Raw genomic sequence first — 22112 nt, forward strand, 5'->3', positions numbered from 1 at the left:
AGTCCTCCGTAAGAAGCTGGACGCTGGCTGCTTCCTATTGGAAATCTATGGGGAGTTCTATGTTTAGTAGTGGACGTTCTACGATGATGATGAAGAAGCACTTACTGAGTCAAACCTTTATTATATTGTAACATCTCCGTGATGAAAATCCACCTATTCTTTCAAGATCTCCTATCTTAGGTATGCAATGTTCGCCAACAATACTGTGGTACATGAAATAACATCGTAGCATTTTTTATTGTTTTATGTTTATATTTAGTGGGAAAATTAATTAAAATTAAATCAATAACTACTTTGACGAAAAATCTTTAAGTTTTTTTTACTACAACGTGGGATACTTTTTTGTCCTTCACACGTCAGGTCGAAATTCTACTTCGCAGTACCTTTAGGCTTCTAATTCTGCGTCTATCCAATGACTTCTTCGTATTTCCAATAGACTAAGCACTGTTCAATGACATCTTAAGAAATTCTCGGTCTACCGGGTGATATTTCCAACTGCTGAGTAATCAAACTAGGAGACGTGTTGAATGAAATACCATAAACTAGAAAAGTTACTTTTATTTTATACAAATAAATATAAAAAAAATATTAAACATTGGAGCTTTTAACATGACTTATTGGTCGCCAACTTTTTTTTTTAATTCTTTTTCACTCTACTCTGCTTCGCGTGATGTTATAATTGTGGAGAAGAAACAGGAAGAAACTCCACAATAACATACATTTAAAAAAGGTCAACAACACAAATTAATGTATGTACACTTTCTATCAGATATTCCCTGTTGTTTTAAAATTATTTTGATTATAATTAGTTATAAAGGATATATAAGTATATTAAACTATATATATTATTTTTACAGCACAGACAATAAATAAAAAGACACAATTTATATAAATGTACAAGAGGTCCTATCGCTCGAGATGATCTCTATCAGACAACCTTTGGATAGAGATGAGAGACATGAAGGAAAGGGCAGATTTAGTTATACATGTCATGTGTGCACTTAATTTTTTTCGGCATATCTCAACTAGAGTGTAATTAGCATAACGCTCCGTGTTTTGAATCCTTTTTTATCTTCTAGATCTTTGTTCACTTTCTAGCAGTAAATGTCTGGAAAGGTTTTAAATGTGGTAACACAAATTAAAAATGTTGTAAACTCATAGAGGGTCCAAAGAGAAATTCTTTGGGATGGTTGATTAAAAGTTGGAGATAAGAAAGACAATACAAATACGTACACTGGAGTATTTACACACAAATATTAGATGCATGAACTCATCAATCATAGAAAGATGTAACTCTTCTTCCTCTTTCAGGCTATGAAAGCCCACTGCAAGAAACAGGCCTCCCCCTAATAACGCCACAATGACCGACCTTGCGCTGCCCGCATTCCACGACTTCCCCCGATCTCAACTATGTCTTCGGTAAAATGCACCTCATGGCTCAAGAATCTTCCTCGCTGATTGAGAGCATCTATAACATTGCTGTTTCAGATAACTGTATCAACAGTAAAGATAACTAATAATAATTAATTACAAATGTCCATCCATTTATATGGAAGGTATAGAGTCATTTAATTATTTACTTTTAAATATACTACCAATATACATTTATTTTGAGCAGTTGTAGCTCGGCGGAAAAGGACTGCAACTTCGCGAAATCGATTCCCGGGATAGATAGATAGGCAGCAGCGCCCTCTTTATACGACACTGCGATCGCCAATTCGCCTGCTTAGTGTGGCGATAATGGTTTACCCTCTCACAGATATTTTTGGGTAAGGTAGATACATTTATTTTAGCGTTCGGCAATTCAGAATATTCTTTATTTTTATAATATTATTTATTATTTTTGTTCTAAGCTGTTTTATTCAATTCTACATCATTGTGTAATTTTGTAGTGTAAATAAAACCTTGTATTGTATTTCGTTTTATTTTTTCCGTATCACAACACACAGACGCAATAAACCCATGCCTCGTCGAGGCCGCAAATTATCCTTGACTAATGATTATTGCTTTTCAATTAAAAACAATCAAGCCTAATTGCATTGATAACATCTATTAAAGAATGATCCGATAAATCGTATTCATTACCACAGATTACTAACCGCACAGTTATTTGCTCGGAAATCATTTTAGTTTAGCTATTATTTACTCAATAGATACGGAAATAGTTAAATAAATAAATATACAAAAATATCAACCATTTTTTCTTGACAGTCGATTTACTAACAATATCAGGTTTTAAATTCCAATTTTCGAAATAATCTTCGATGTGGCACTGTTTATTGCAGCTATATTATAAGGTACATTTATAAATCATGCAAGCTAAAGAGACGTCTCCTTTTATATACCTGTTGTACCCTTAGTATCTGATATAATAAATGTGCCCTGTAGGTGAATTAATCGTTGCATTATTGTAATTAGCAAGTTTATTTACAAAACTATTAGTATATTTCTTGACATGCTTGTTAGCATTTGTCAGATGCTAAGATAATTCATAAACTGCAGAGAAATCGCCAAGTATGGTAAGGTGATGTTATGTGGAAAGACGACGGTCACTCATATGACATAGTGTATGTAAAGAAATTGTAATCAAAAAGTAAGTTGAATTTGTCGATAAAATATAAATGCATATTTATTCTTCCAAATCAATTTCATTCCCTTCAAAGTAAAATCCTCGTCCGTTAAAACGCACTTTTGCCAACGCTATTTTTTTTAAATAGTCTCTAATAAATAATATTTTTAGTAAAGCCTCCAAGAACTTTTTCAATTAGGTTTTTATCTCCCCAATCGTGTAAAACCCTGCATTGATCTTATGAGTTTATGAATAATCAGAATTCGCATGATGCCATCTCAGGCGAAAACGGTTGTTGCGGGACGATATAAGTCCAGTTTTTGACGTTTTTTTTTCAAAACTGGAGCAATTTTGGGTTCAATTGAAACGACGCATTTAAGACACAAAACATCCTTTAAAATTAGCGCTGAAGAAAACGATATTTCAACTTTTGAAAAACTGGCGCTTAGCAAATATTATATTATAGATTGGTAGCACTGTCACTATATTATATTATATTATAATATAGTGACAGTGCTACCAATCTAGGGAAAAAAGGAGTTATATGTTATATTTATCTTTTTTTATTTACATCAGTAAATATATAATTTTCTGGAAATTGCTGAATCAAAGAAATCTCTAATAGCTGATGGCTTGGTTAGGAATCACCAAGAAATGTAAACTTTTACATACTATACCATTTTATGTCAAATTATTTTTATATGGTATATCCTTAGAAATAAAGAAATCCTGTATCTGAACTTAGCTTAAATCAATACTTTCTTTAAAAAGTTAGTTGCAATGTTAAGTTGAAAAAAATCTTAATCTAAAGTTAAAAACAAGGAAAATAAAGCCGTCCACTCTATAAGCTTTATTTCAGACTCAACTTTTGATTTTTTTTCTTTGAGCAGTTAGTATTCTCTGTACATGTCTGAAATGACGTCACAGAGAACCCACGCAAAGGGGCCTGTCTTTAACACGCTCTCTTGACCCGATGCACGCCGAGAGAAATTGTCTGGAAAATGTACGAACATATGTGTTGGATAAGGATGTCACGTTTTTCTGGTATTCGTACCATGGCTATGATTATATTTATGATCTTATTTTTATATGAATGGTCCTGCAAGGAAAATCTTGTGGGTGTGCATTCAGATTTAGACCTTAGTTATATTTTTCCTTTGGGCCTTTCCCGACTAATTCTTTTATTCCCGAATCCTATGTAGACGTATGATATTAATAAAAACTTCCGGCAAAACTCCAGTAATGTTGGGCGAAGATTGTCTTCATCCATAAAGGAGATGATACTCTCAATATCTATTTTTTTCCTAACTCTACCTCGCATTTCATTCTCCATACACGAGACGGCAAGTGATAATGTGCACCACGGTTTGGTCTACCGCTAAGTCACAGATGCAGGAGGGACTCTCCATGAGTTTAAACCTATATAGGTACTCTAGAATCCTCCGTTTCCCTAGAAGGTCCCTAGGTCCAGCCCCACTGTACGAAGTACGCTATTGGCTGGCACGGGGCCTGGGAAGAACTTCCGCGTTGTCGAAGCCGTCAGCTTTCCATATACCTCCTTTTTTCTCGCCGAGCCTATCCAGCCTGAGTTGTCGCTTGACTAGAGCCACATCTTTCAATGGGATCAGTTGTAAACAACCTGTGTTCAGCATCTTCCAAAGATCCTAACTAAGTCGCCTGTCCTTGTTAGTGGACGTTCTACGCTGCGCTTGCCGCGATATTATTAATAATAAATAATTTATAATTCGATTTAGAAGCAGGTTAGTAAAAGTGTTATATTATCCTTAAAAGCATTTCCAGGGTAACCAAAAATGTCCATCTCTGATATTTCTGTATTCAATTGGTGGTATAAAAGGTGGTATTTATAGATGTACAACGTCAAATGCTGGACATAAATCTCTTCCATAGATTTCTAAAAGACTGTTAGAAACGGCCTTAAAAACGTTAAAAACGTCTTCCAACGTCTTCCAACTAACAATAGTTTTAAATTATCATTTTAATTATTTTTATAACACGTTACGGTAATATTTTGTTATGTTGTCTTTTTAAGTTTTATCCTAGCCTTGACAAATACTAGTGTCGTCTAAACAGCGTTTCCGATTTCAATATTACTGAATACAATTGTATCATTCCATTCGTTCTAATAAATATGAAACGGTACTAATGACATACTTAAAAACTAATTTTACTGGCTGTCGTATAAATCAATGTCAAGCCGAAGTTAGAAATTTGACAGGCTAACCCAAGAAAATAAATTGAAAAAACATGTCACACTGTTTTAAAATTGTTTTCTATAAAAATATAAATGAATTTAATTTACCCTGTGATGTTGTTTCTATTAATATGACTTCGATTCATAATTTCATTTTTCTCTTTCGTGATATATATTGTACCTTTTGATGTTAGCTCAACTTTTACAACTTCATCGGAACTGAGTTCGCGGAACTAAAAGGTCCGAGACTTAACTCACTGTGAGTCTTCTGTAAACGTGAAAGAAAAACACTGAAGTGGCCTAATTCTAAAAAAAAACTTTTTGTCAACCATATACTAAAAATTATAATTCAATTATTTAATAACTTTTAAAATGCGTGTCATGGACTATTATTACTTGTTTATTAATTTATTTTTCTAAACTTTCACGGGGTTCCGCGTGAGATTAATATTGATATATAATAAAATACCCATATCTTTTATAAAGAAAAAATTATACCAGAGACAAATACTGTTTCATATAACGACAGCGAGCCCTATTTTTATATGAGTTACAGGCGCATCACTATCGTGTGAGTTTTGCCATCTTGAAATAAATTTTTAGATATAGTAATTGAGTTCGGGAACTGTCAAACATAATTCATTTTAAATTCATAATATCATAATTCATGCATAAGATTTTATCAAGAACTGTTTGTCAAAACCCAATAAAATCAAAAATTTGGAAAAAAAATCATTTACTTTTTATTATGTAACTATGAGTAACTTTTTGCAATTACATAAAACAAAAATGTTTAAATAAAAATATACTACATCCATTAAATTTTATTCATTTATCAAAATCTTCAATCACATTAGACAAAATGGCGGATTAATTTCGCTATTGATTTTGAGATTTAAGTTTACAATCGATTCGTTATGCTCTTTATAGACTATATCTCTAACATAGCCCTACAAAAACCAATCCAATGATTTCCAAATCACATTAAAGCTGAATTTCTTTAAGATAGACATACGAGTTTGGATAGCAGTATTTCAGTGGCTGTTAAATATATGATACTGTCCCGTTGAAATGTGAGTATCTTTATATCCGTGAGAACACAAATTTCTTGTTGATAAACTCTATATTGAAATAATTATATACAAAACAATTTTAGTGGATTCATCGTCAACATAATTTCAGCTGTACGGTGTTCATAGCCGGATTACTGCCTCAAAGATTTTGGCCTGATTTCAGTGTCTTCCAATAACGTAGGTCTACCCACCAGATCAAACTTATTTCTACGAATATAAATTAACAATAAGAATAATTAAAAAAAAATGTTAGTTATATTTTGAATATTATTGTATTACTTATGAGAAACGAGGTTAAAACGGTCGGAACTGAGGCGATTTATTAACGCTCTCGAGTGGGGTTAAAGTGGATAAAGTGGATAGGGTGGCGGGTGGAGACAGCGGGAGGGTCCGTGAAGCCACGGACTAAGGTGAAGAGATAAAGCAATCAAGCCTAACTAACGGCAGTAACAGATAACCCGGGAAAAGGTTCTCTCCTCTGTGTGGACGACGGACTTTGATAATTAAATTTGTAATTCAATCATACATTTAAATTGTCTTAGCTTATTTCATTTCGCTGCCGAAGATCTATACAATTTCAAAATATTCTTTAACTTATTGGAATTTATTTTCACAAATAATTAATAGTATGTTTGGTTATAAACAGATCAATGAAGCTATACCATGCATAAATGTTTTTTTAAGATTACTTTGTAAATTACTATTTGATTAAACTCCTTTCTATTTACAAGAAAAGGTATTATACGGCTGTACTTTTTCCAAAAATCTTTAGTTTCTTTTTCCACGATTAGCTCCAATATTAATTAGTTTAAGTATGTATACATTTCCTAAATTACGTTTATGTCGTGTTAAAGTGTATCATTATTGAATGTATCTCAAGTTAATTTCTTGATATGATTGTCTTATAGTTTACAAGTTTTGGAATTAATGAGATAAATCCCACGTTATTGAAAATTTCCAACTCGAGAAAAACATCCGCAACATATAGCATCAGCATGAAACTTGAACTTCACTATTCTAGTTTAAGAAAGTATTGGCTATGTAACAGCTGCGTATAGACCAGGAAAGTAGAAAATTGGAGACAGACTCAAACCATCTTAGTCGTAGAGAATAAAACAGTTTTCGCGTAGCATTTCAATCAAGAAACGATTGGACAGGCAAGAGCAACCAAAATCGTCTACAAGGTAGACAGAAAACCTTGAAAAGTTTGTCGGAAGAGAGGATACTGGCCACTTTCGACCAGTCCTTTTAGAAACTAACGAAGGAAACTTTTTTTATGTTCAGCATTGGTATCCTACGACGAAAACGTTGACGATAAAGAAATTTAAAAGGTTATTAGCGAGTTAAGAAATGTAAATCAGTAAATGATATAACTATATTTAATTGCAGTTCCTTGTACAATAATGATTGATAAAGATAATTATTTATATACGTAAATAAAATAAGTGTTATTTGATTTGAAAGGTTTTGTATAAAGTATTGCATTATAACAGTTGACACAAGTCTAAATCCGTTTTTAAACATGGAACAATATAAAAGAAGTGTTTTATTTTTTTGACAATGTTTCCCTTTAAACTTCCCTCCATCGTAACCTTTAACTCTTGACTTCCAATGTTGTGCAATTTCACTTCACTCTTCTGGTCTCACTTCCCTCTGCTAATATTTCAATAGCCAGAGGCCGAAGGAACTTTTCAAGTATCCCCTCCCGTGACCATTATCTGAAACAGTTAAGCTGTTATTTGGGAGTGCCGACCCTCTTAATTACTCGCTTCCTTCATTCTTACCGAGTTAACATTTTGGCACTTTCGGTGTTTTCCGGCGGATTCACTCTTTGTCTTTCACTAACTGTTACCTTTTATCTCGGGACGTATCCGAGTGGGAAGTTTATTAATAGAAAAGATATTTTTGAAAGGTTTTTTTATGATGTTTTATTTATTGTGCTTAGTTTAAGTGATGTGAATTATTCACAATTCATTTTAAAAAGACACTTCATCCTAGCGTCATATCTTAGTTAAATATGCTGGCTTCAAGTTGTATTATATACGAGAAGATCTATGTCTTGAACTGGCTAATATGACTTGGCTTTTGCCGTAAAACATATAGAAGTGGACGTCTAACGGCAGAATTGATGACGGTGTAATCTTCTTTATTTAAATATTATTATTGACACGATTATCCCATACTTCCTATTTTTGTCCTTTGCAGTCTATAGACTTCCGCTGTGAGGCATAGTCCTCCCTTAAAGATCACCAAGATAACCGGACTTTCGCTGCCCACGTCCAGGGACACGCACACTTATTTGTGGAAAAGTGTGGACTTACTTCTATAATAATTCACATTAAAACTTTTTTTATTCTTTTGCGCATGCCAACATTCTAACTAGATACACATGGAAACAATAGCCTCAATATTTGTAAAAAAAAAGCTATAAAATGCAAACACTATTGGTTTCTTAATAAAATGCCTGACTGACTTCTTTTAAGAAAATATAAAACTATACGACCTCTTACGAGTATTTTCGTTATTTTTTTGCAATGTGTACGTTATACATCGCAGGCCATGGACATGAGATAATGATGTAAAAGCACTATAAAATGCAATGTATTGTTAACATAGATAAAACCACTTAATATTTGTTTATTTTCATTAATGTAAGTAGACATTGGTAATACGCTCGAGTTGTGTTCTTTCGCTGTTACATTTTACGGTTATTGGGTCGGCGCACGGAATTGCGGCAACCATCTATTTATTGCTAATAAGCCAATAGTTCTTGTTCGATGGCGTGCTTGTGTGGTAAAAGAATTAGATCTTACTTTTACATTTTATCAGTATGTACAGAGATTTTTTTAAAAGTTTCCCTTTGTGGCAAAGTTTCTGCAAACTGATGCGAATCCTAAATCTCGTTTAGAGTAAATGATCTTTACTATTACTTTGGGCGGTCTCGTAGCTCTTAGATCGCTTGGACAGACACTTCATGATTTTACCAAGCGTAAAGACAACCTTGAAGAAGAACCTTGGCTCGGACTGTCACTCAGAATCGTGTAGTATTTCGTCTTAAGGGCACCTTGGGTAGATAAAACAACTCTCTTTTTCATATCCGATATTAGTGAAATTTATACCAATGAAATTATTAACAATCTTTGTTCATTGTTTGGCCTGTATTCAAATATGGAGCATTATTATGTTCATTAGTTATATTTCATATGGTACACTTATTTGGTTTATTACTGCATAGAGAGTAAATTGTCAAGAGAACCTTTTTTGGACAGGCTTCGAAAGCAGCATTAGTTTGATCGTTTAAAATATGGTTAGGTAAGGAGTCTATTTGGTGAAGGTGAAACCTAATGCATTACAACGAGGCCTCTCCAAATCTAGCGTAGCAGATTGACCGCCCCGAACACTGTACTTGGCCAATCTCCCTGCAACACGATGGATCCGCCATGCGCACGATGAATTCATGGAACGCTGAAACGTTACATTTCTTAATTACATGAGATAATGTTTTTCTATACAATCTATATTTAATTTTTAGAAGAAATTACTTGTAAAGATGTTCTGTACGGAAGTAGCGGTTTAAACACCGTAATCGACAAGCAGTTAAATTTGTGAATAAAACAATTCTGAAATAAAATGTTTTTGTTACGTTGAAACCAGTTCAGATGCGCGCGACTGTACAAGATTATCTCAGTGTAAATTCAGCACTCACTGGCTCATACAATTACAAAGCGCTGATGCAAAGCCGGGCGGCAAATGGGCTCTATAAAAACCTCTCGAATCTAGTCTGCGTTATAAAAATACGGCATCGGATAAATAAAAATATAAAATAAAATATGAAATGAAAGTGCCACGGGGCGCAAGAAACTCGCGATCCTTTTGAATGTGTCTGTACCGGAACAACGGTGGCATGGAGCTACTTTTACTGCAACGTTTATTTTAAAATAAATAAATAAATATCTATACATTTCCAACTCAGAGTCAAGACTAGACTCTGTACATTATGTTAGCACGGAGACTAAAGCTGTTTTGACCTCATCGTCTGCAGACGACCAAATAAGTTCAACAAACTACTGTTAGTTAAGAAAGTAGACAATTAAAAACTATATGTGCGACCACTTACTTGCTGGTCTGAAAAATAAAATCAAGAAATGGACTAACTACTGTCCTGAGGAAAGCAAAACATATGGTGAGGAAAGAACTCGTCATCGATTCCGTCAACTCGTACATGACGTTCAGAAAAGAAGAAACAGAATATTACGTTACTAATACACATATTACCATTGCTTCTCCACTTAAATTATGATGATAAACAGATTTTAAGAAAAAAGTACGTATGATATGGTTTTCGATATAGGGAAGTCTTAACAAAAATTGAAATTAAAACACTTTTCCTACACTTTAAGTTCACTTACATAGTAACCAAATGCAGACTCAGTAGGTACCTAGTATCACTTTAATAAGTAATACACTACAGACGTGTATTATTATAGTAATGTGTCTATTTAAACCATACTAGTTATTTTTGTAAGTTGTAGATATCTGTTTGTGAAAAGGCTTCCACGTTCTTAACAGAGTAATTTCTATATTTGAGTAGAGCCATTCAATTGTAACATGTTAGGTATCATATCATCTGCCCATTAAAGTCAATTAATGAAGATAATATTATATCATATGGGTCTGTGGATCTTCATTATTACAATTGTAAGTAATAGAAAGTAAAGAGTTGTGGATTTTAAGTTAAATGTTCCAAACGAGCTAAAATTATTTCATTTGAATCTACTCCACATATTTTAATGTTCTGTCGGAGTGTTTCTTTGGCCGTAACAATCTGAAGGCGGCGCCACGGGTCAGCAGAGACCCCTCTCCCCCCACTCGACGACACGACACATCCACGTATGTGCGCTTGTGTGCGTGCGAGGAAAATATCTGTAGAGACCGCTTCGAGTATCAAAATTTCAATAACTATGTTCATTTCACACAATTGGTGTAGTTATGTAAACAAGATCCAGTCCACATAGTCAAAGATTGTAAGAAAAATAGTTAATAACCTCTCTTTTATGAACTTTTTAATTGTTTTTAATGGTACGCAATAATCAGCAAGTTATTGGAACCAAATGAGATAGATCTTTGTTTTAATTTTCTGAACGAATTCTGACGAATCAATATCTTTTGGTATAGTTAAATCTATAGGCAATCGATGATTTGAATCGAAATTTTAAAGATTATTTTGTTGGTTAATTTTATGTACAAAAATTCTTTTCTTAAATTTCATTATTGCTTACTAACTGTCGAATTTGTTTTGCCAAATGTTATATTTCTTTCGCATTCCAGGAGAAAAATTAAATCAACGTAACATATTTCATAGTTATCAATTTTAAACATGGTTATTCGAAATAAAAGCTTTAGATTCCTGATAAAAAAGTTGTACTTTCACGTCTTAAAACTTTAACACCAATCACCCTGTATTTTCATTATTATATGCGCATTTTACAAGAGCTCTATGTATGAGATGGGTTGTAATAAATATTTACGTGTCTGCTCTGTAATGTATGGTACGTAGAGTAATGCAGGCTTCGTCGTCGCTTGGGTTTCGGCGAGGGTGGTCATCTTATTGAGGCGACAGCAGAGTATTTCGAAATCGGGGCCTGGCATTACACATTTGGTGCGAGATTTATGGCCGGTGTCCAATGCAAATATGTTCTCCTCACTGAATACCGGCCGACTGACGTGCGTATAACATTAGTTGTGTATCTTTTTAATAGTTATGACGGAAAACTGTCTATAAAAAATGTTAAACTCAACACAAAAGGATTAAACAAAATTCGATAAATTTGATAAAAACTATTAATATACATTCTGTATATTTATTTATTTTTCTCTGTTCACACACTACGTATAACAGGATCATCAAATTTAACTCAAATAAGCAGCGGCAATGGTCAAGTTCCATTGCACGCAGAACATGCGGCTGCTGGTGCCTTAAGGTTCCACTTTATAGGGTGACCGTTTATTTGTTCATCTATTTATTTTAATTTTATTCATCATTACATTCTTAAGTATTTTTAAGTAATTTGAATTAATAATTTTAATAACACTCGATGTTTATTGAATTTTACATAAATTCATCACGTAAAATTTAGTCCAAAAATTAATAACAAGTTAACTAACTTAATCTGTCGCTATCTTTTTGATATGGTTACTATTTTGTATCAGTTGGAAAAAAACTAAAATTTAAAAGTTGTGTTCTATATAACAATACAAATATTTTTATATTTGTAATTCTATTTGCTGCTCTCTTAATGTAAGTATTTTTATTAAAAACCATAATTTAAATTGTCAGATTGAAGCTTATGGTAAAAAAATATTTCATAAAATACATCAGTAAACGTTCATAATTTACTGGTATAAAATTCTACAGTGTATTAAGGGTCAGTCGAAGTTGTAAATTATTATTTATAAGATTTCTTCAAAATACCACTACGATTGATACTTATCGATGAATTGTCTATACGGCAAGTGTCTGTCGGCGTATTGTCGTGGTACCGATCCACGTAGAAATAAGAAGGGACTTATCAAATTATGACATAATATTTCAGTAAACACCGGATCGTAATTTAAAGTAACGTATTGAAACGACAATTTTTCTGTCAATGTTTCGCTATTTATCTCTTCATTGTTTATTGAGAATGTGTACACTTGTGCACTAAAGAATAATATATTAAGAATAATAAAGAGTCTTAAAGGAAAAAATTGAAATTTCATTTGTCTTAGCGACTGTACAGCAAAAGTATCGTATGGAATTTGCAAAAATGCTCGCTTGCCCAGGAAGATAATATTTCAAAAATATGAGAAATTCATGCACCCGCATTGGATTGGTGCAGCGGTACCCTCCCTTCTAATGCAAGAGTGTAATGGTGTCCGGTACTTTCTTGCGTGCAGTGTTCCTTTTTGTTTAAATTAATATAGCATTCATGTGGTCCACGAGAGAAATGTAATAAAAGTAATTCAGCGCTCGATATCGCATTTTGCGCACGTAAAATGTCACATTACTCAGTGTCGCGCGCAGAGCGGGTACAGTCGCCGACATAATTAACATGAAATTGTCGTAAAAAAAATTCTCTATCTATTCTACATTTGCTTAAAGATGCAGTGTTCTCTATAATAAATATTGAATTATTTGTGTTTTACAAAATTTAGTTCATAATCTAATTAACAATAAAAAATAATAATAAGATAATTAATTTTAAAGTTGAAATAGAACTCAAATGATGTTTTTGAATAAAGAAACAAAATCTAATGTTTTCTTTAGAATATTCGGACTATTATATTACTTAACCTCAACTTTTTTTTTAACATTTGACATGTGATAATACATCTGTCATCACCAAAAACAATATAAAGACAAAGCTTATCTTAATAATGCCACTCCACTTGCAGCGTGAAATATATATTAACCTATAATTTATTCAAATAAATTTAATTTTTTTGTAAATTTAGCCACACATTTTTTTTTTATTTCTTAACATGTATGCCGTTATACTGGAGCTCAATTTAATTCTGATATCCATTAAAACGAACGAGCTTTTGGCTTTTTCCGGCATTTTTTTTATTGTAAATAGTTGTGATAACTTAATTATGAAATTATTATAACATGTCTACGACTAAATTTTTGTTCCCAAATGTTTCTTGATATTTATACGTGTGTAATAGTTAATAGAGCTTTGATAAACTTTTAATGTAATCCTTATGGTGTTAAGAGGCTAATTATTTAATTACCCGTGTCCTTTGCCTTTTTCTTGAAGAGAATTGATGGCATACCGAATCTCGAGTATGTGGATATCGAAAATTTTCAATATCCGAAGTACATTCGGGCACAGGGCGGTGTGGGTGTTTGAGGGGGAGGTTGGGAAGTCTGGTAGGGGAGAGGAGGTGCGGGTGGCGAGGCCGAGGCGACGCTCGCGGCGCCTGCACGCAGCGCCCAGATAAGCGACGCCCGACGCCCGTCCTATGAAATTATAGCACCCTCCGATACGGCTGCGCGCACACTGCAACTGCAAATGTATTTTATACGTTTCTCTGAAACTTCGCTTATTATATCTAATATAGCTGACGCGCCATACTAACTAATAGAATGTACTAACAGTATAGTCCAGAGATATAGATGAAGAAGACCCTACCGAAATATTATTTCTAGCTTGAGCCCTTTTACGGTTAGTCTTAAGTAATCCGTTGTACATGTGACAGTACCTTCGTTAAGCGAAGTTTTATACGCAGAAGTAACTTAAGTGTCTAAGCGGAACTCTAAGAGGGCTTGTCAAACTTAACCTTAAATACTGTGAAGTACCTCTTTCAGTGCAGTAACCTTTGCGTATAGCGCTTGCAAACAGACCTTTTAAACCTTTCAATCTTGTTTAAGATCAATATCAATGATATCTGAATCATTGAAAAGATGACCATCAGGAATAAATCTTCTCCTATATGTTGCTCGGAAGATATTCCCAAAGTGTTAAGCATATATTTAGAAGGGGATAGTAATCTTTTTCCGAAATTATCGCCGTGTGTCTAATAATTGCATAGGGTCCTCTTAACACGTTTAAGTTTTGATAAAAAATTCCATAATGACGTTTAAGAAGCTAACTTAAGAGAAATTGGCTTCTTATGTCTCTCAAATCTGTTACAAAAAATCTAGTTGGGAAAGTAGAAGTAATCGATTTTAGTATCAATTTCGTCATCGTCATCATCGGCCACAGGCATCCTCTAAAGACTGCCATGATGAAAGGTCTTGTGCTACCAGTACCCAGCGATTTCACCATAATAAACAAAAAACCCATAGAGTACATAAACAGCTTAGAAACAGTAGAACAAATAAACACACGAATAAACAAAGAAATAATTTAAGTTATAAGAAGTGATTTTTGTTTTCAGTTCTGTGCGGTATGTAAGAAACCAGAGAACCGATCGTTGTTGCAGACGGAATCCTTTTTATTGAATATTTATTTATTAAATCGCTTTGCCCACTTTATCCATCTCACTACCACTACGTCATAATTATATATGTACAATACAAAACTCTGCTGTAGAATTAATACCAAGAAGATCGAAAATTATTTTTTTTTAACAAAACTTTTTTTATAATGATTAATTTTGTTTTTTCTTTAACATATAAATAATATAACTAGTTATCCATTTTTTATCTTCTTTTACATTTAAGCATATATTCTCTACGAAATGGTTTATGGCGTTTTAACTAGCCGATTTTTCATATGCAACTTTCGGCGTTTTTTCCTGGAATGTCTAAATAAATAACTTTCACCCCTTTGAAAACTTCGTTGCTGTATGTTAGCGAATACTTGTAATACACAAGTATAATAGTCATGAAAACTTAATTAAAATGATACGTTTGTGCATTTCTACACAATATATAATACATATGTATAAAATAAAATCCGTAGTGTGCGGAGAACAATACAGACTACGCTCGCATTATCTTAGAAAACAGAGCAACTACGCGACGAGGCTGAAGAGGGTGCCGGGGTCGACCTCTCCTCCGGGCCATTTGTCAGTGACAGGACGTCGCACGGGGGAGGGGTTGCCTCCCCTCCCACGGATTCCTCCGCACGTTTGCGGCTTGTGTACGCGACTGTACCAACGTATGAACGTGTCGGTACTGAATTACTGCGAACCTTCTCCATTGTACGATCTCTGGTCGGTCGACGTTACACAAAACTTGAAACTGGCCACTCGATGACTTTTTTTGTTCTTGGAAAATTGTTGTTCCAATGCTCGCTGTGGTAGTTATTTTCGGTTATGGATAGAACGTGTTCGTGCCCGGCCATTGGATTTCAACTTCCGTTCATTGTGAAATTACAGTTCGCTTAAACCACCACTCTCATTCCAAGAATTGAGATTATTACTTTTATTATTATCTTAAAACTCAAAACTATTAAATTAATTTCATTAATACGGATTTATATAGCTTGCAACATATCTTTATTAAGGAATTTTAAAGATACGATTAGATAGCTTTAATGAGTACAAGGACATACAAAAGTTCACTAAGAAAAATTGATGTAATTTTTAAATAAAAAAATGTTTTTTATTTAGATACCCTTACAGAAAAATCAGACTACAGGTGCCTTTTCATAAGCTTCGTATAATATTATTAAAATTTAAATATGTTTACCCAGAGAGGCAGTACTCAGCCATAAACTGATTATTAATAAGTAACACAACTAAAAAAAAAAATCAATTAGACATTATGTAAAACACAGTAAGAGGCATTGTAGTATTGTATTACATTACAGTGATATTATTAAGCGATGGTAGTCCCGGGGGTAAACTGAGAATTGCGATCTTAGGTCGCGGGTTCGATTCCTAGGATTATAATTTAATAATATTTCAGTTGCTAATGCTCACTAATAAGGTTCCAGAAGAGAGGCAGCAATATCCTCTGCTTACTATAATACCATACTGCAATCGTCAACCCGCCTACGAAGCGTGATGATTATGGCATTACCACCATAGATATCTTTGGGAGAGATCTATGTCTTGCCTTGAAACAATGAAGACACTAATATTATTGACATCACCACTACTTCAACCATACGATGATCACTGCTAGACATAGACCTGCAAGAATAATATCCGTAACGATATTAATAAATATAAATAATATTTTTTAATCTACAAGTATATCAGTAAAAGTGTTTGAGTCTTTTTCTTGAAATCGCTCCGTCTTCCAATCTTTAATTCAGTCAGACACTTTCACATTAAATTGACAGTAATTGACATATACGCGTTGTTAATATACTTTAAAACACCGCATGAGTAGGCACCAAGGCGCCTATATTTGCAGAAAAATAGTAGCTTGTAGGGATTACCTGATCTGGTATGCTAGCGCCGCAGCTAGAGTAGTTGCTAGGCTGAAAAATTCAATGGGCTATAAATAGCTGAGAACTTGTTACAATTTTTCGTGCTCGTATAAAATTGCACATATTTTAATGTAAATGTGATTGTATTTACGCTATATTAATTTGCATTGAAATGAATTTATAATTGAAAAAAAAATTATGTATGTATTTGTCTTTTTGAGGACGCTATACTATGTAATCAACATACTCTAATCTATGTTATACAATGTACACACTGTATTTTCTTCTTGTGATTGTACGTAAGTTTGTCTCGAGTGATAGAACCGCGTATTTTACTTTTTATAGTCATTATAAATCAAAGTTTTTCTATAAGATGTAACGTGGTAAAATTAAAATTTCAACACGTTTTATATCAATATTTTATTGTTGAATTTGACTGCAATTCTTTCCATGTTACATGGTGACGGTAATTATTTTCTGCAACCTAAACCATTACCACATTTTAACTGTCCAAAGACAGTCACGAATAGAAGATAAGTTCTTCTATCCGAAATCTCCAGCATTAGCTGTCTCAACATGCGGAACCAGAGTTCGACAAAGCTGTTAAAACAATGGTTGCAAGCACCGAACATCACTGAACAGTAACTAACCCGATAAACACCCATGACGACATATTCGTGCAAGTGTTTCTAATAAATTATTCAAGATATGGCAAGATTTTTTAATGACTCTAGCAGCAAAAACACACTGATATATGCCTATTAAACTTAGCTTCACGATGCTTCAACTAATGAAGATGTAACTTATCAGTCAAGTTAGATCTGCTTTGCTAAACTGATTTGCCTCGAGATACATAGATTTAATCATAAGTGTTTCCAGCATTGGTTTACAACGCAGAAAAGTAAAAATAGAGATATCACATAATCAGACCAGCACTAATGTTTTCACTGCCCAGGAGCTTAAGATCAAGCAATGACCCTCGACAATTATTCGCTTTCAAATTTTATAACACTTACTTTACGTTATGTGAAGGACGACGCTATGTAGAGACTTGTTTCTTCTGGTAGAGTGAATGACTCTAGACCTTAAGATCGATCAGCGATTGAATGAAATGAAGGATGAAAGTCCTCACGGATACGCACCTGAATGAATATCTTGGAACGGAAGAGGGAAAAATGGCGGGAATTTGTGAGAAGAATCATCCCATGATTACTTCTATTCTACTAAGAGCATACGACGAAGAAGTTTTCTAATCTTACCCTTCAACTATTTTCATAACACGCTGCTAATGATATAATTATTTTAAATTTTGAAATAAAAGTTGAATACTTTATTATACTTTCTCCTTATTGAATAAGGAATGAGTAGATCTGTAGACAAATGAACATAATCGAAATAGCCTAGCAGATTGGTAAGTTGAAGTGACATTGGGCAGGCCACATAACACGAATACCAGTGGGACATATAGTTCTGGAGTGGCTACCACGGTCCGACGCAGTGTAGAACGTCCACTCGTAAGGTGGGCAGACAATTTTATTTCAACCGGTTCTATTGGAAATACCTGGAAGTGGTCCATAGTTCAAAAGTGATCGCTTTATGTCTAAATTGATAGTGATGAATTCTTAAAGATCATTTACTTGCGTACCATCTTTTTCACATAATGCTTGCCGTATCTCTTTAGAATTACGATGAACATGGTTTTTTATTAACCAGTAATTTTGTATTATAGCTTTAAGTTCCGTTGATTATCTCCATATTTTCCGATTTTAAATAAAGGCTTATAGAATAGTGAACGTGAAACAGACATTGACAACGCATATAGGCTATTGAGATATAAAACTACTTTATTATTACGAATACAATTATTGTATCGTAACATTTGCCGTATAATACGCTTTAAACTCTATAAGCGGTTGTCTATAAACAACAACTTCGTTAAGTGATGACTAACTTTCAATCAAAGTCCAATGCGAGACCAAACAGCAGTTCATGACCGCAACGTACGTTATATCAAGGCTAGAATTCCACTACGTCAGCTAACAGAAACATCAACGTACATAATAAACTATCTAATAATTTTTAATTAAAGATAAAATGACGCATATGCGATGTTTTTACTTACAATATAATTGAAGATAAATCACATAATCAGTGACCTACGTAATTTAAAAAAATATAGTAAAAGTTCCTGTGATATGACATCTCATATCTGTGAAGACTATATATACATCTTGATCATTCTTAATTAATGTCAAGGACATTTAAATATTGATCTGATATATTACTATCAAAATAATTAGAGATAAGCTTGAAATATTTTAAACTAGATATGTTCTTGATTTATGATCAGTGACACGCAATTTAAATTGTCGAAATATCATATGATTCCAAAAACATAACAAAGAGTTGCATGTCATGCCTCATCATATATCAAGACGAATGCCCGCTGTATTTTCGTGCGCGCACAATATACACATATCTACGCGCTTAATCCCAAACATCAAGCACAAAACTGGCCACATAACGACACTAAGGTCCGGTCTAAGGCGATTACTTCGCCACGCGAGCCGAGAAGGCGCTCCCGCTGAAATTGATCCCCCGAGGGGGCCCCCACACCCTACCGGGGGACGGACCGGGGGCAGGAGCGGGGGGCGATCGTCGTTTTCCTTTGTGCCGCTGGCCCTTTATCCAGGACTATCGGCGTGACTTACGGGTGGGATCCGCAAGACTCGGGAATTTTAGAAATTCGCCCACGTGCATATTACGGCTCGCTCGCTGCCCTGACCGCTGACAAATCGACTGCGACGAGCCCGCTGCCGCTATCTTCCACTCAACTTATTTCTAGTAATGCTTTCAAAGAGAACTGTAGGAGTTGCAATATGCACCTTAATTATATCTCACTTAACCACTTCTATAAATAGAATGGAAAGAACTTTCAACTATTTAGTCTCTGTTTGTTGGTCTTCACTGTAAAAGTGTGGTATCTAGTACAAATTGCAGGAAATGACACAATAATGGTACAGTGTTTATATTGCTTAAAAAATATTCACTTTTGCATTTATTTTCTTCTTTTTTTTTTGGAAATTTTGCAGTTATTATTATAGTTATTATCATAGTCGGAGTATCTCAAGGTAAGTTAGTGTGGCTAAGCGGCACTTAGTCAATCTACATACTTTAAGTATACAGATGAGGACGGCCAAACTGAAACCAGAGGTTGAGAGAACGAACAGAAGACTGATTTAATTATATTTGCATTTGTATTTATTATTATATACGTAATAACAGCATAGTTCTGATTATTTATATATCATTGATCGATACTTTGAAATAGCTATATACATGGCTTCATTATACAAGTGGAAACAAATACAGATAATAAAAAATATTATGATTTAAAATCTATAAGAACTATTGTAAAGAAGCAGATTTCTTAAAATCGGGAACCAAAGAGTACAACGTTTACTTACGATAGCGTGTAATACATCGCAGCTTTAGCTAGAAAGTTATCGGAAATCGGTGAACACTGCTTGTAGCTGTACAAGCTCGCTGGAATAGTCGCTTCATAAACGCTTTAGTTTAGTAGCAATCGAACGAAAACTAGACAACGGATTTCCTGGGAATGTACAGTCTGTGCTTATTTCACATCAGGTCTTATAAACAGGATTAAAACAAAGATAGGATTTATGGTTGAATAATTCAGAACATGATGTAGCTAAAATAGTAACATGAGACGGTGTATCAGATATACGATGTCAAAGATGGAATATATCTGGGATTTACAAGCAGTAGCAACCTTCCCTATAACGATGGAATGATATCAAAGTTTTAGTTAAAAATAATCTCCAATATTCTTTTATAACCACGGAAGAACTGTTAATGCGTAATAACCTACATAAAGTCTTGGAGCTGCCAATTGTGACGCAGTTCTTCAAACAAACATCTAATCATTACTTTGAAACTATCATTACACATCTAAATACTTTGATTGTAACAGCTGCAATATACAAACCAATCTTGAGAGCAGCACACGTTATCGAGCTTCCAAAAGACAAGTTGGAAATAAGACATCCAGTCAATCCAGTCAAAAACAAGCCATCCTCTCCGGAAAGGACGTCTTACTAACTTTTGAACATGAACCTCTATTATTATGAGTAGAAGCTGCGGGAATTTTTAGGGCCACTTTTTTCCAGCCCTGCTTCCATATTCCAGTTAGCCAAGCAATAACAATCGACCAAACTTAGGTCCAACAAGATACTTAAGATCGCGGGAAGTCACTGAATGCGTGCATCACTAGACAGGGCATCGTGCGATTGTAGGGAGAAGCCTACGCCTTACAGTGGGCTTCTATTGTCTGAAAAGGAGAGGCAGAAACAGAAGTCCAACACTCTCGGTCGCCCTCTATAAAGTCGGACTTTCATGCTGTAATTAATATTATATTTAGATTATTTATAATCTCGAAAATTTCTGGATTTTCTGATAACTTTTATGTAATATTTCACTTTTAGTCTACGTATTATATTACGTTCTCCATTAGTTATATTATATGAAGAACTCATGTTAGCTTAGACGTTTTCACTTTAAGCCAATGGGGTCAAGATTAATATGGTGATGAAAATGGTATAAATTTGATTTTAAGATACGTTAAGCAACGGCATTTTATATTACAAACACTTGTCCTAACTTTTTAAATTGTTTCTATGCAACTGCGGATTAAAAATAATAATCCAATTAATAATGTTTTTATAATATCTGTCTTTTCGGACAACTGTGTACATTAAAAACGAGACGTTTTTCTTTAATTTTTTTAGTAAGCTACGAAAAGAACATTGACTAAAAAAACGGCGAGGACATTACGAATATTGGATTAACATCATTATAAGATTATGTTATAACAGTCGCGAACAAGGTTGCGTTTAAATCGTCGTAAGATCAACGGCTCTAAGAACATTCGAGAAAGTCAGTAACATCATAGTTTATAATTAAAAGATCTCGCCGCGACAGAACTCGTCGAAACGTAATTTAAAATTTTTATACAATTCACACTTTGTTTCCAACTAGCGTCGACCTTAATGCGAAAAGAATTAAGGTTCAAATTTGACATAAACACTTGTACACAGAATGTAACCGTGAACGTCAATATTAGCACGACAAAGAGGCAAATAAGCGTGTTTCGATGTACGCACAATGTTAGTGTATATCAAAATATAGCTTATTTTCCTAGTGATAAAGTCGAAATATGGTTGATGATAAAATGGCGTTATAACCGCTTTGATGTTAGAGATCGAACGGCCAGTCGCATTAATTGTGTCCCAAGATGCGTTTTGGTTTTTTGTTAATATAAAATATATCAAGTCGTCACAAACATAAGTTAAAGGCGGGAGACTGCTTGC

Source organism: Battus philenor, unplaced genomic scaffold (assembly GCF_028537555.1).
Source record: "Battus philenor isolate CCGP_79_NKW_IND1 unplaced genomic scaffold, ilBatPhil1.0.hap1 SCAF_23, whole genome shotgun sequence".
Taxonomy (NCBI): domain Eukaryota; kingdom Metazoa; phylum Arthropoda; class Insecta; order Lepidoptera; family Papilionidae; genus Battus; species Battus philenor.